Genomic DNA, 12,658 nt, shown 5'->3' with positions numbered 1-12,658 from the left:
AATTCCATAAAGCAAAAGATGTTTGGATCCATTGTTATTTGAATGAAAGAAAATAACAATAAAAAAGACTTGAAAGAATACCAAGTCTATGCTGCAACTTTTCTTGGATCATAAAATAAACTTAATTCAAAAGTGAATCGACAATTCCATGTTCCACTCGCAAAAGCTGTGGTGGTTGGGATTATTGCATTAGAAAAGGAAAAGATTAGGGAAAATGCATCCTAGATTTGACAGAATTAAAATTCAAAAGTTATGGAATACAAGAGGCATTTCAGTTCAAGCGTCTTCCACTTTCAGCTTATAAAACCCAAGAATGTAAGAAGAATATATTTGACTTAATTGAGTCCTACAAGGGTCTTCCCTATATTTAAGTTAATTGTTATCAAATAAATCTAATTCCAAATATCAATATATCTTTTTATTTGGTTAGTTTAAGAAACCTATCTAATTATGCTATCCAAAGTAAAAGATAGGGATGGATTAAACTTTTATTAAACTGGACTAATCCAAACTAAATGCTAGAGATAGATTTGGCACAAAACAAAAAATTTGTTTGGGGTTCAAGAATAAACATTACAATGTTGTTTTTTAACCTTATATTTGGAACCACTAATAATAATTAATTTATTTTAATTTAGAGTGAAAATCTCATCAATAATTTTGATATGTTTGAAATTTTGGTATCCAAAATTTATGAGAAGAAATAATTTAAGTCTCAAATTTAAGGTTCTTAGATTAATTAACAAACCTAATCACAATTGGTGACTTGTGATTATTGGAAGAAGACATTAATAATCCAAGGCCACCACCTCAAAGAACAAGTATAGAGGAAAAAAAATTGAAAAGAAAATTTAGTCATAAATTGATGATGACATTAGTACATAATGTTAATCCGAGTCTTTAACCTTGATAAGATAAAAGACTTATTTCAATCATAATGATTAAAGATTAATTAATTGTTATAATCTTTTTAATAGAGTAGCCAGTTTATCAAGAATAGCTCAAAAATGAATAGAATGATATATCGAGGTAAATGCAAAAGTCTTCGTCAAGTTGTCTCACAATCAATTAACCAAGTAAATGCCCTTGTTTTATTCTACTTTCGAGTATATGGGTGAGATTAGGTTACTACTTTAAACAAAGTGTGAAATGAAATCAATTGATTGTTAATCTATTTATTGGTAAAAAGAGATTGAATAGTGATATAATATTTGTTATATCAAAGAAAAGAGAATAATTTTTCTTTCACAAACCCTTATTTTTTTTTCTTTGAGAGAGAATTAGTTAATAAATTCTTCAATGACATTAAACTCTCCATTGACGGAGTCAGTAATATTGTGCTCAATTCAAACATGTATCAGAAAAACTTTAGGAAAGTTTTGAGAATCTCCTTTTTACTCTAATAAAATTGGTTTTCATGTTAGACTTGATTATTTTAAAATAAGAACCAAGAAAAGTCCTAATTTCACATTGATGTTACTTTATTAATTTGGAAACAAAGATAGTTAATTAAGCAACCAATGACCAAAATTTTCCTGATCGCAAGGAGAAAAACAATTGATATTTCTTAGCTTAAATTTTCTCAGTGCTAGTCATTTTTATAATTGAAATTTCTCTTAGAGATGATTGATTTCATTATCTATCTCCCTTTAATAATCTAATGATCAACACATATAACAATAAAAAAAGGAAAGAAAAGAAAAAGTGAGGATAATAATTCCACTTAGCAAAAGATATTTGGGTCCATTGCTATTTGAATAAGAGAAAATAACAATAAAAATAGACTTGGAAGAATATCAAGTCTTTGCTGCAACTTTTCTTGGATAATAAAATAAAATTAATTCAAAAGTGAATGGATAATTCCATGTTCCACTAGCAAAAGCTGTGGTGGTTGGGATTATTGTATTAGAAAAGGAAAAGATTAGGGAAAATGCATCCTAGATTTGATAGAATTAAAAATCGAAAGTTGTGGAATACAAGAGACATTTCAGGTGAAGGGACTTTCAACTAAAACCCAGGATCTTAAGAAGAATATATTTGACTTATTTGAGTCCTACAAGGGTCTTCCCCAATCCAAACTAAAAGCTAGAGATAGATTTGGTACTGAACAAAAAATTTGTTTGGGGTCCAAGAATAAACAATATAATGCTGTTTTTGAACCTTATATTTGGAACCAATAATAATAATGAATTAATTTTAATTTAGAGTGAAATTCTCTTCTTTAATTTTGATATGTTTGAAATTTTGGTATCCAAAATTTATGAGATAAAATAATTGAAGTCTCAAATTTAAGGTTCTTGGATTAATTAACAACCCTGGTCACAATTGGTGACTAGTAATTATTGGAAGAAGCCATTACTACTCCAAGGCCACCACCTCAAAGGACAAGTATAAAGGAAATTTTTTTTTATTTTTTTGAAAAGCAAATTTATCATAAATTGATGATGACATTAGTAAATAATGCATGTTGATCCAGGTCTTTAACTTTGATAAGGCAGAAGACTTATTTCAATCATAATGACTAAAAATTGATTAATCGTTATAATTTTTTTAACGGTGTAACCAGTTTATCAAGAAGAATTCAAAGAATGAGTAAAATTAATGATATATCGAGGTAAATGCAAAGTCTCCATCAAGTTGACTAATAATCAATTAACCAAGTAAATGTCCTTGTTTTATTTTACTTTCATGTATATGGGTGAGATTAGGCTACTACTTTAAACAAAGTGTGAAATGAAATCAATTGATTATTAATCTATTTATTGGTATAAAGAGATTGCATTTCCATAGACGAAAAGTGATATAATATTTGTTATATCAAAGAAAAGTGACTAATATTTGTTTATTAATTAGTGGGAAAAGTCACATGTGACGTCTTTGAGCCAAGTTGCCAATACTTTTCCAAATTTCCTATACCTACTCTTATTAATTAGTGAGGTGAGCTTTAATAAAGCATATTGTATTGATTGTATATGAATTAGACAGCTGCTGCAGAAAGAATTTTAATTTGTTCACTAAAAGCTTCTCAAACCAGGTCATTACTCATTACTAGAAGAAAATTTACCAAGTAATGCTTAATTGCAAAAGAACCATACTTAAATAGGGATCAAGTGTTTACTCTTAACGATATTTACAAAATAATAATACTAGTTTTTATTCATAAAGAGAGTTAAGTATTTTCATATAAACTAACCAAGTAGGTAGGAAATAAATTCCGAAAGAATTGAAAAATGGAAAAAAATGTATTTTCATATCAAATGAAGCCGATTTACATTAGTTAGAATTTTCTTTAACAAAGTATCTTCATCCTTATATATTTTTTTTCATTGAGAGAGAATTAGTCAATAATAATTCTTCAATGACATTAAACTCTCCATTAACTGAGATAGTAATATTGTGTTCAATTCAAACATGTATCAGAAAACTTTAGGAAAGCTCTGAGAATCTTCTTTTTATCCTAATAAAGTTCATTTTCACGTTAAACTTAATTCCTTTAAGGCAAGAATCAAGAACAGTCCTAATTCACATTGATGTTTCTTTATTAATTTTGAAGGAAAGATAGTCAATTAGGCAACCAATGACCAAAATTTTCCCATCGCAAGGAGAAAAACAATCGATAAAACTTGCTTAGACATTTTTTAGCTTAACTTTTCTCAATGCTGGCAATTTTTTTAATTGAAATTTCTCCTAGAGATGATTGATGTCATTAGCTATTAATACTTTTACTTTACATGTCACTATTTCATTTTTTTCGAAAGATACCACAACAAGTTGAGCAAGACGCCACCGAAGGGTCTGCCACTGCTCAAAATGCCATTCACATCAGGAACATATTTTGGTCCGGAAGCATGGGGATCGGCTACCGCCTTACATGGAAGAATGATTTCAGGGGAAGTTGCAAAGGCATATCTAAAATAGATGAGTAGGTTGAGGCTGTCAACTAAACACAGGTAAAACAAAGGCTGCTTTTCCATTTTATTTCTTTCTTTTGTTTGCCTAGTCCTAATCAACTTTGGGTGGTTCACTTGTGCTAACCTTTATTTTATATATATATATATATATGTATAACAGGAGATTGAAATTACTTTGCTACATGCAGTTGTCAAGCGAAGGGATCCCTTACTTTCAATAATTTACTCGATCAATGTTATGTTGCTCTCAATATGTACAATAAGAGTGAAAATCCTCTATTTCTTATTCTTATTTTTGTATTTTAAATCCTTAGCGAGTAAGTTGTGCTAGTATGTTATGCAGCAATAAAGACATGGTAAAATTAAACTCTAATGTCTATGTACATGAAGAAACTTTTAAAAAAGGAGAAGGAGAGAAAGAAGTTGTGAGAGATAGTAGACAAAAGAGGAAGAGAAAAACAAACATACAAGTTTTTGTATTTTTTTCTGCTTGAGAACTTAGTTGGTTCTTCTCTTTTTAAATAGCTTACAAACCATGTTATATAAGGAAACTTTGTCCAACAATAGGGAGAGATTATAGGGTCAATAATGGTGTATCAATCTTCCAAAATTGGTGCAACGGCCCTTTACAGAAAATATTGCAACACATGCTGCTAATCTTGCTGCTGATTTGCTACTGGTTTGTGAAAGATTTCTTGCTGGTTTATGATTGATTTACTGCTGGTTTGTGGGAGATGATAGTGTTCTACAGTACAAACAGGGCAGATTTTTATTTTGTGAAAAATTCCATAAGAACGTGTGTCATCTCCAGATTAAAAAAAAATTAGCTTTTCTAATGATTATTTTTAGTAATTGTTTGTTCCAGTCGTCCCCATTCATTTCTTTATAAAAGAGTCTCCAAAAGAAGAAGAAATTAAAAAGGAGCAATACCAAAGTAAACATTCGTTTTCTTATATTCCTAAGTTTCTTTTAACTTAGAGGGGAAAAGAAATAAATGTTGAAAAATAATTGAAAAATGAAAAAAAATAAAGAAATCAATAATTCAAAAGTGCATCAATGACTCCAAGTCCCATTTATGTAGGAGAACAAGGACAAAATGAAAGGTGTGAACTTTTTTTTTTTTAAAGATAGTTTGTTTATTGAATTTTGTTTAGGAGAAATTTATACTTGGTTAACATAATTCAAAGGAAATTTGCTGATCCTTTTTCTAATTTCAACTTGAAATCTTATGAAGAAGACATTACTATGATTACAATCACAAACATGAAACCAATTTTACATTAATCAGAATTTCTTTTAATAGAGAATATAATTATTATGATTATGATCACAAACTTGAATCCCTATTTTTTTTTTGTCCTCATTTAATTCTTTGTAAGAGAGTCTCGAAAAGAAGAAGGAAAAGGAGCAATGCCACCGTAAACATTAATATTTTTGTTCTAAAGTATCTTTAACTCAGAGGGAAAGTGGCGTTTATATATGTCCAGCGTATCACAAAGTTTACAATTTCAAAGTAGAAAGGAAGGTAAAAGTGAAGCCAATAGTTCCATAAGGCAAAGGATGTTTGGGCCCTTGTCTTCCACTAATGATGTGAAATTGAATAAGAAAAAACAGGAAAGAAGTTTTTGCTTAAACTTTTTATTTGTAGTTTCAATTGGTCGCAGGGATCTGAAGCAGATTTGAAGAAATGAGGGTTTATTAAAGGGATAAAATTAATATAGAAAAGGCAAGTGGAAAACAATAACTAAAACAAACTTTCACAGGGTCTAGCACGAGCTTTTTCATTGTAGCAGGTTATTATCAAAGAAAAGGGAATAATATTTGCTTATTAATTAGTGGGGAAACTCACATGGGACGACTTTGACCCAAGTTGCCAATATTTTCCCATTTTTGCTATACCGATTCTCATTACTTTGTCGTCATAAAATTTCCTTTTAAGCATCTTCTTCTATCATCTGCACTATGCCAAGAGTGTGTTTGATTTCTGCTTGCCTTGCTCTTCTTTTAACTCAACTAAAGCTACTCTTCCATTATATTTTCCTTGATTTTCCACTTTTCTTTTAACTCAAATAGCAAAAGCATCTCTGTTGTTTAACTTGAAAAAAGAAAAAAAAAACTGCTCTCTTAAATTACTTCTGTTTGAGCCTTGTTAGCTACTTTCCTTTCCTTGATTTTGGTTTGCCGATGTCCAGAGTTGGTGACGTAAATCCATGCAGCTTTAAAAAGATCCATCCTATATGTTTCTGTGCACTGAATAAAACCAGAATTGGAGGCTGCAATAAACTGAAAAGTATGAATTTTCTTCTCAAATCGTTGGAGCACAGAAAAGAAAATAATTAAAAAAAATGAATATTCAAAGATTTGCAGCAGAATTTCAAGAAACTATGGCTAGCTGGAAAATTTTCCTAAACATTTACATCCTCGCAAGTCCCATTCATTTGCCATAACACTTCCTGGAAAGCCAACCAGGTTCCTTAACGGAGCATTTGAGAGAATTAGCCAAAATACTTCTTCATTGAAAATACAGTCTCTATTAATGGTGATAAATGCCTTGCTGTCCAACTACTCTAAAGTAAAAATAGCTGAGTAGTGGAGATATCCACAATAAAGCTTTTCTGAATGCCGATGATTTTTTTTAATTGTATGTACTATTCATCCCCATTCAATTCTTTTTAAGAGAGTATGGAAAAAAAGGAAAAAATAAAGGAGCAATACCCCATTAAACATTAATAATTTTGTTGTAATGTATCTTTAAGTGAGAGGGAAAGTGGCGTTTATATATGTCAAGGGCATCACAAAGTTTACAATTTTAAAAATGAAAGGAAAGAAAAGGTGAGGCCAATAGTTTCATAAGGCAAAAGATGTTTGGGTCCTTAATGTCTTCCACTAAGGATTTGAAATAAGAAAAGTAGTAACATTAAAAAGAAAAAAGAGATTCCAAAGAAAATGGGTCTTAACTTTTTCTCTGTAGTTTCAATTGGTAATTGGTAATTGGGATTTGAAACAGATTTGAAACAAACGTATGCATAAAAACGAGCTTAAAATTAATAATTTAATGATCAACAGATATAACGTGTTTTCATAAGTTAAGATTTTGGAGTGAGATATTTTTAGTTGCTAAATAAGTTTTTTAATAAAAAAAGAAGAAAAGAAAAAGGGAGGTCAATAATTTGATAAATCAAAACATGTCTGGGCCCATTGTTATTTGAATAAAAAAATAACACTAAAAAAAGTAACAACAAAAAAAAAAAAGAAAAAGAGACAAAGAAGAAAACCAAGTCCTTGCTGCAACTTTTGTTGAATAAGAAACTAAAATAACAATGATTCCATGTCTATTAGCAAAAGATGTGGAATACTAGAGGCATTTGAGGCTAAGGGTGTTCCGCTTTCAACCAAAACCCAAGAACATAAGAAGAAGAAGAAATTAAAAAGGAGCAATACCACAGTAAACATTCGTTTTCTTATGTTCCTATATTTTTTTAACTCAGAGGGGAAAAGAAATAAATACTGAATAATAGTTGAAAAAATAAATTAAAAATAAAAAATCAATAATTCAAAGGTGCATCAATGATTCTAGGTCTCATTTACGTAAGAGTACAAGGACAAAATGAAAGGTGTGAGCTTAATTTGCATTTTGAATAATGATAAAAATTTTTTTTGAAAGGCGAATAATGATAAATTTTGTTTAGGAGAAATTTGTACTGAAAAGTAATTCAAAGGAAATTTGCTGATTTTTTTTCTATTTTCAACTGATCTATAAAGATTCAATATCTTGAAATCTTATGATGAAGACCTTATTATGATTACGATCACTAACATGAAACCAATTTTATATTAATCAGAATTTCTTTTAACAGAGAATACCCCATAAACATGATCATGATTACGTTCACAAACGTGAATCCCTATTTTTTTTTCATCCTCATTCTATTCTTTGTTCTAAAGTATCTTTAACTCAGATGGAAAGTGGTGTCTATATATGTCCAGCGCATCACAAAGATTACAATTGCAAAGAAGAAAGGAAAGGAAAAGTGAGGTCAATAGTTCCTTAAGGCAAAAGATGTTTGGGCCGTTGTGTTCCACTAATGATATGAAATTGAATAAGAAAAAAAGAAAGAAGTTTTTGCTGGAACTTTTTCTCTGTAGTTGCAATTGGTCACAGGGATTTGAAATAGATTTGAAACATAAATATCTATAAAAAGGAGCTTATAATTATTATAAATACATAGATTATAAAACAAATTGAGTCATCTAATGGGATCAATAATTCAAAAGTGCATAAATGATTCCATATATGTCCCATTTATGCTTTGTGAGAATAATAATAACAATCATTTGCATAGGAGCACAAAGAAAAATAATAAAGGTGTTAACTTAATTGTCTTTTAAATAATGGTAAACTTTGTTTAGGGAAAATTTATACTTCATTAAAGTAATTTGATCACCTGAAATCTCATAGAGAAGATATTATTATCTTTAGGATCACAAACATGAAATCAATTTTAAATTAGTTAGAATTTCCTTTAACAGAGCATCTCCTTTTTTTTTTTTTTTCCTTTGAGAGAAAATAAGTCAATAATACTATAATACTTCTTCAAAGACATTAAATGCTCTATTAATGGTGATAGAATTTGACGCAGAAGCGTCTATGATTGTATTTAGTTTTTGTTAATTTAGTTGATTTAAGATTTATTTATTTTATTTTATTTAGATTAGGATTCATTTCTTATTTTTATTTTAATACTTTTAAGAATTAGTATTTGATTAGGATAGTCATGTTCTATTTAGGAATAGAACACCTATTTTATTTAAATCTCTTATTAATTATTCTAATTGTATTAGACAATATAAAGTAGAGTTTTATTAGGATTTGGGTCTATAATACTATAAATAGGACCATTGAGCTTAGTTGTAAAATATTCAGAGTTGAAAGTTAATAAATAATATTTTTTTAAGCATGAGTGCTTATTTCTCTAGGCTCTTTCTAAAGAGTAAGAGGTTTTAGTATCTTTGGCCTAGCCAGCCAAAGTGGGATTTTGGCTATTTCCACCTTAGTAAGGTTTTCAACCTTGCCAAGATTGGTGATTCACTTTAGTGGGGTTTTCAACCTCTCCACGATTGGTGTCTTTCATAATGCTCAGGTGCCTTTACAACGCCTCGGCATCAGTTTGGTAACAGAACGGGACGATTATTATTCTCTGCATAAGTTTAGGTTCACTGTCGAGTTTTGATACTTCTTGTTTAGGTAATTTTATTTATTCCTTTATAGTTATATCATCATCTTTTTTTTCTACATCACCATAACGTCATCACCATAAAATAAAATGCCACCAAGACGTCAAAATCGTCAAAGAGATGATCACGAGATTGAGATTGCAGAACTACGTCAACAAATTCAAGAATTACAACAGCAACTCACAAGACGTGATGCTCAAATTAACAATAGCAGCTCTAGTGATGAAGAGAATGACACCAACATATTTCATCAAAATTCATCCTCTGATGAAGAAGTACCTATTCGTCACCTAAGAACTGCTACTGCCAGAGATTTGGGAATAAAAGTCAACATTCCTGAGTTTGAAGGAAGACTTCACCCTGATGACTTCCTTGACTGGCTCTACACAGTGGAAAGAGTTTTTAAGCTCAAAGATATTCCCGATGAAAAACGTGTGAAACTTGTGGCAATTAAATTGAAGAAGCACACTTTTATTTGGTGGGAAAATCTCAGAAAGCAACGAGAAAAAGAGAAGGACGCAACAAGATTAGAACATGGGATAAGATGCGTTGAGAACTCAAGTGTAAGTTCCTTCCTGAGCATTATCGACAAGAAATTTTTATCAAATTTCATAACTTGAGGCAAAAAACAATGTCGGTGGAAGAATATACAATGGAGTTCGAACAACTTCACATGAAGTGTTGTGTCCATGAACCTGAAGAACAAACTGTAGCTCGTTATCTTAGGGGTCTCAATGTTGAAATTGCAGATGTTCAACTACAAATATATTGGAACCTAAATGATGTCATCAGATTAGCATTAAAGGTTGAGAAACAATAATTACGAAAAAGCTCAGTGAGTTCATCTAGACAACAAGAATCTAGCTCAAACCATGGAAGTCAGAGTTTAGCAACCATTCCGCCTCCAAAGGTAAACTCTTCCAAAACTGTAAGCAATAATGATAAAGAGACTACTTCTACTCGTGCTTCTAATGTCAACAAAAAGTGCTTCAAATGCCAAGGATTTGGGCATATTGCTTCTAATTGTTCGAATCGAAGAATTATTTCCTTAGTAGAAGAAAAAGATTATGTGGATTGGGAAAAATTAGAACCAATTTATGATTAATATGATGACAAAATAAAAGAATAGCTAGAAACATTCAACAATGAAGAGGTAGAAGAAGTTTCTGCTGACCATGGAAAAGCTCTTGTTGTTCGTCGTAATCTCAACACTACTATGATGCCTGAAGATGAAAGTTGGCTACGTCACAACATATTCTATACAAGATGCACATCTCAATGGAAGGTTTGTAATGTCATTATTGATAGTGGAAGTTGTGAGAATGTTGTTGCCAACTACATGGTGGAAAAGTTGAAACTTCCAACTGAAGTACATCCTCATCCTTATAAGTTACAATGGCTAAGAAAAGGAAACGAAGTTAAGGTAACAAAGCGTTGTTGTGTTCAATTCTCTATTGGAAATAAGTATGAAGATGAAGTCTGGTGTGATGTTATTCCAATGGACGCATGCCATTTGTTGTTAGGACGCCCATGGCAATATGATTTTCAAGCTCACCATGATGGATACAAGAATACTTATTCCTTCATTAAGGATGGAGTGAAAATTATGTTAACTCCATTAAAGCCAGAAGATCGACCAAAGAGACAAAAGGAAAATAAAACACTCATCACTATGTCTGGCTTAAACAAAGCTTATTGTGAGTCAAACCATTTATGTCTCTTATTAGTCTCCAAGGAGAATGAAGTATCTTCACCCATATATGGTCAAACAAAATTGGTCAACCAAAATTCGAGAAACTTATAGAGAAGCTTTGTGGACAACCATGCCGTTAACAAGACTACAGTTAAGTATGATTTTCCTATCCCTCGATTGGATGACATGTTCATTGGCTCTAAAGTGTTTTTGAAGATCGATTTGAAGAAAGGATATCATCAAATTCGAATGCGACTTAGAGATGAATGGAAAACAACTTTCAAAACAATGGATGAATTGATCAAATGGTTGGTATGGACTATGACAATATATGGATCCAGACATCAACGAGAAGTATGTCAGGGCTTACTTGTCAGAGTCAAGTTTTTTTTCTGACCTGAGGAGAATGATGCAGGAGCGTTTAGGATTGTATTTAGTTTTTGCTAATTTAGTTGATTTAGGATTTATTTTCTTTATTTTATTTAGATTAGGATTCTTTTCTTATTTTTATTTTAATACTTTTAAGAATTAGTATTTGATTAGGATAGTCATGTTCTATTTAGGAATAGAACACCTATTTTATTTAAATCTTTTATTAATTATTCTAATAGTATTGACAATACAAAGTAGAGTTTTATTAGGATTTAGGCCTATAATACTATAAATAGGACCCTTGAGCTTAGTTGTAAAACATTCAAAGTTGAGAGTTAATAAATAATAATTTTTTTAAGCAGGAGTGCTTATTTCTCTAGGCTCTTTCTAAAGAGTAAGAGGTTTTAGTATCTTTGGCCTAGGCAGCCAAAGTGAGATTTTGGCTATGTTCACCTTAGTGGGGTTTTCAACCTCGCCACGATTGATGTCTTTCACAACGCCTAGGTGTCTTTCACAACGCCTAGGTGTCTTTACAACGCCCCGGCGTCAGAATTCAATTTAAACATGAATCAGAAAACTCTAAGAAAGCTTAGAGAACCTCCCTTTTAGTCTAGTAAAGTTGGTTTCTGCATTAGACTCAATTCTATTAAGACAAAAGTCAAGAAGAGTCCTGATACCTATAACTACACTATAATTCAGATGGGATTGGGAATAAGGTAAAACCAACCACATTTACAGATATTTTCAAAGTGTAGACCCACTATCACATGTTCCATAGGGAAGAGGAGAAGGAAGGGAAGAAATGGGGATTCATTTTCTTTTACCCTCCCAATCAAATAATGAGACAGATACAGGGACCAGGAGGAGGCATGATTTTCTGATAAAGAACAAGGAATAAAATTCTAAGGAGAGATTATGTGAACTTTATTATTGCATAGAATTTGTCACATTAGCTTTGGTTTTCAAAGTTGTTTATAATATATTAATACACTGATCAAGTCTGTCTCATTTTTTAATCCAAATCAAGTTTGATGGGTTGGGTTATTCCTTGAAGCTCTTACTTTTATTTATTGGAAATTAATTCAAAATAGTTTTAATTAGAACAAATTAGGCTTAGATGATCTTCTTTCTTGTATTAGATTACAGCCATGGAGGAAAACGTTCCTAAGGATCTGTAAATGATAGTTCAAAAATTAGAGATGTACCTTGACCCTCTACTCCTCTCCAAACAAAACATGATCCTTGCACTATATGAATCGTTTGATGTATTTCGCCATTTTTCCTTGTGTTAAACAAAGTGTAAAGCTTCAATCCCTTAAACACAGAATTTAATCCAAAAAAATAATATAAAAAGCGCAAGTATTTTTCCATGAAAGCCATTAAACCGACCAAGCAAGAAAGTAAGAAACAAATGGCCCTCCAGGGGAAAAATGATTGCAAAATGACA

This window comes from Theobroma cacao, chromosome 7 (assembly GCF_053813885.1).
Source record: "Theobroma cacao isolate CCN51 chromosome 7, ASM5381388v1, whole genome shotgun sequence".
In the NCBI taxonomy this organism is placed as follows: Eukaryota; Viridiplantae; Streptophyta; class Magnoliopsida; order Malvales; family Malvaceae; genus Theobroma; species Theobroma cacao.
This window is presented reverse-complemented; position numbering follows the sequence as displayed.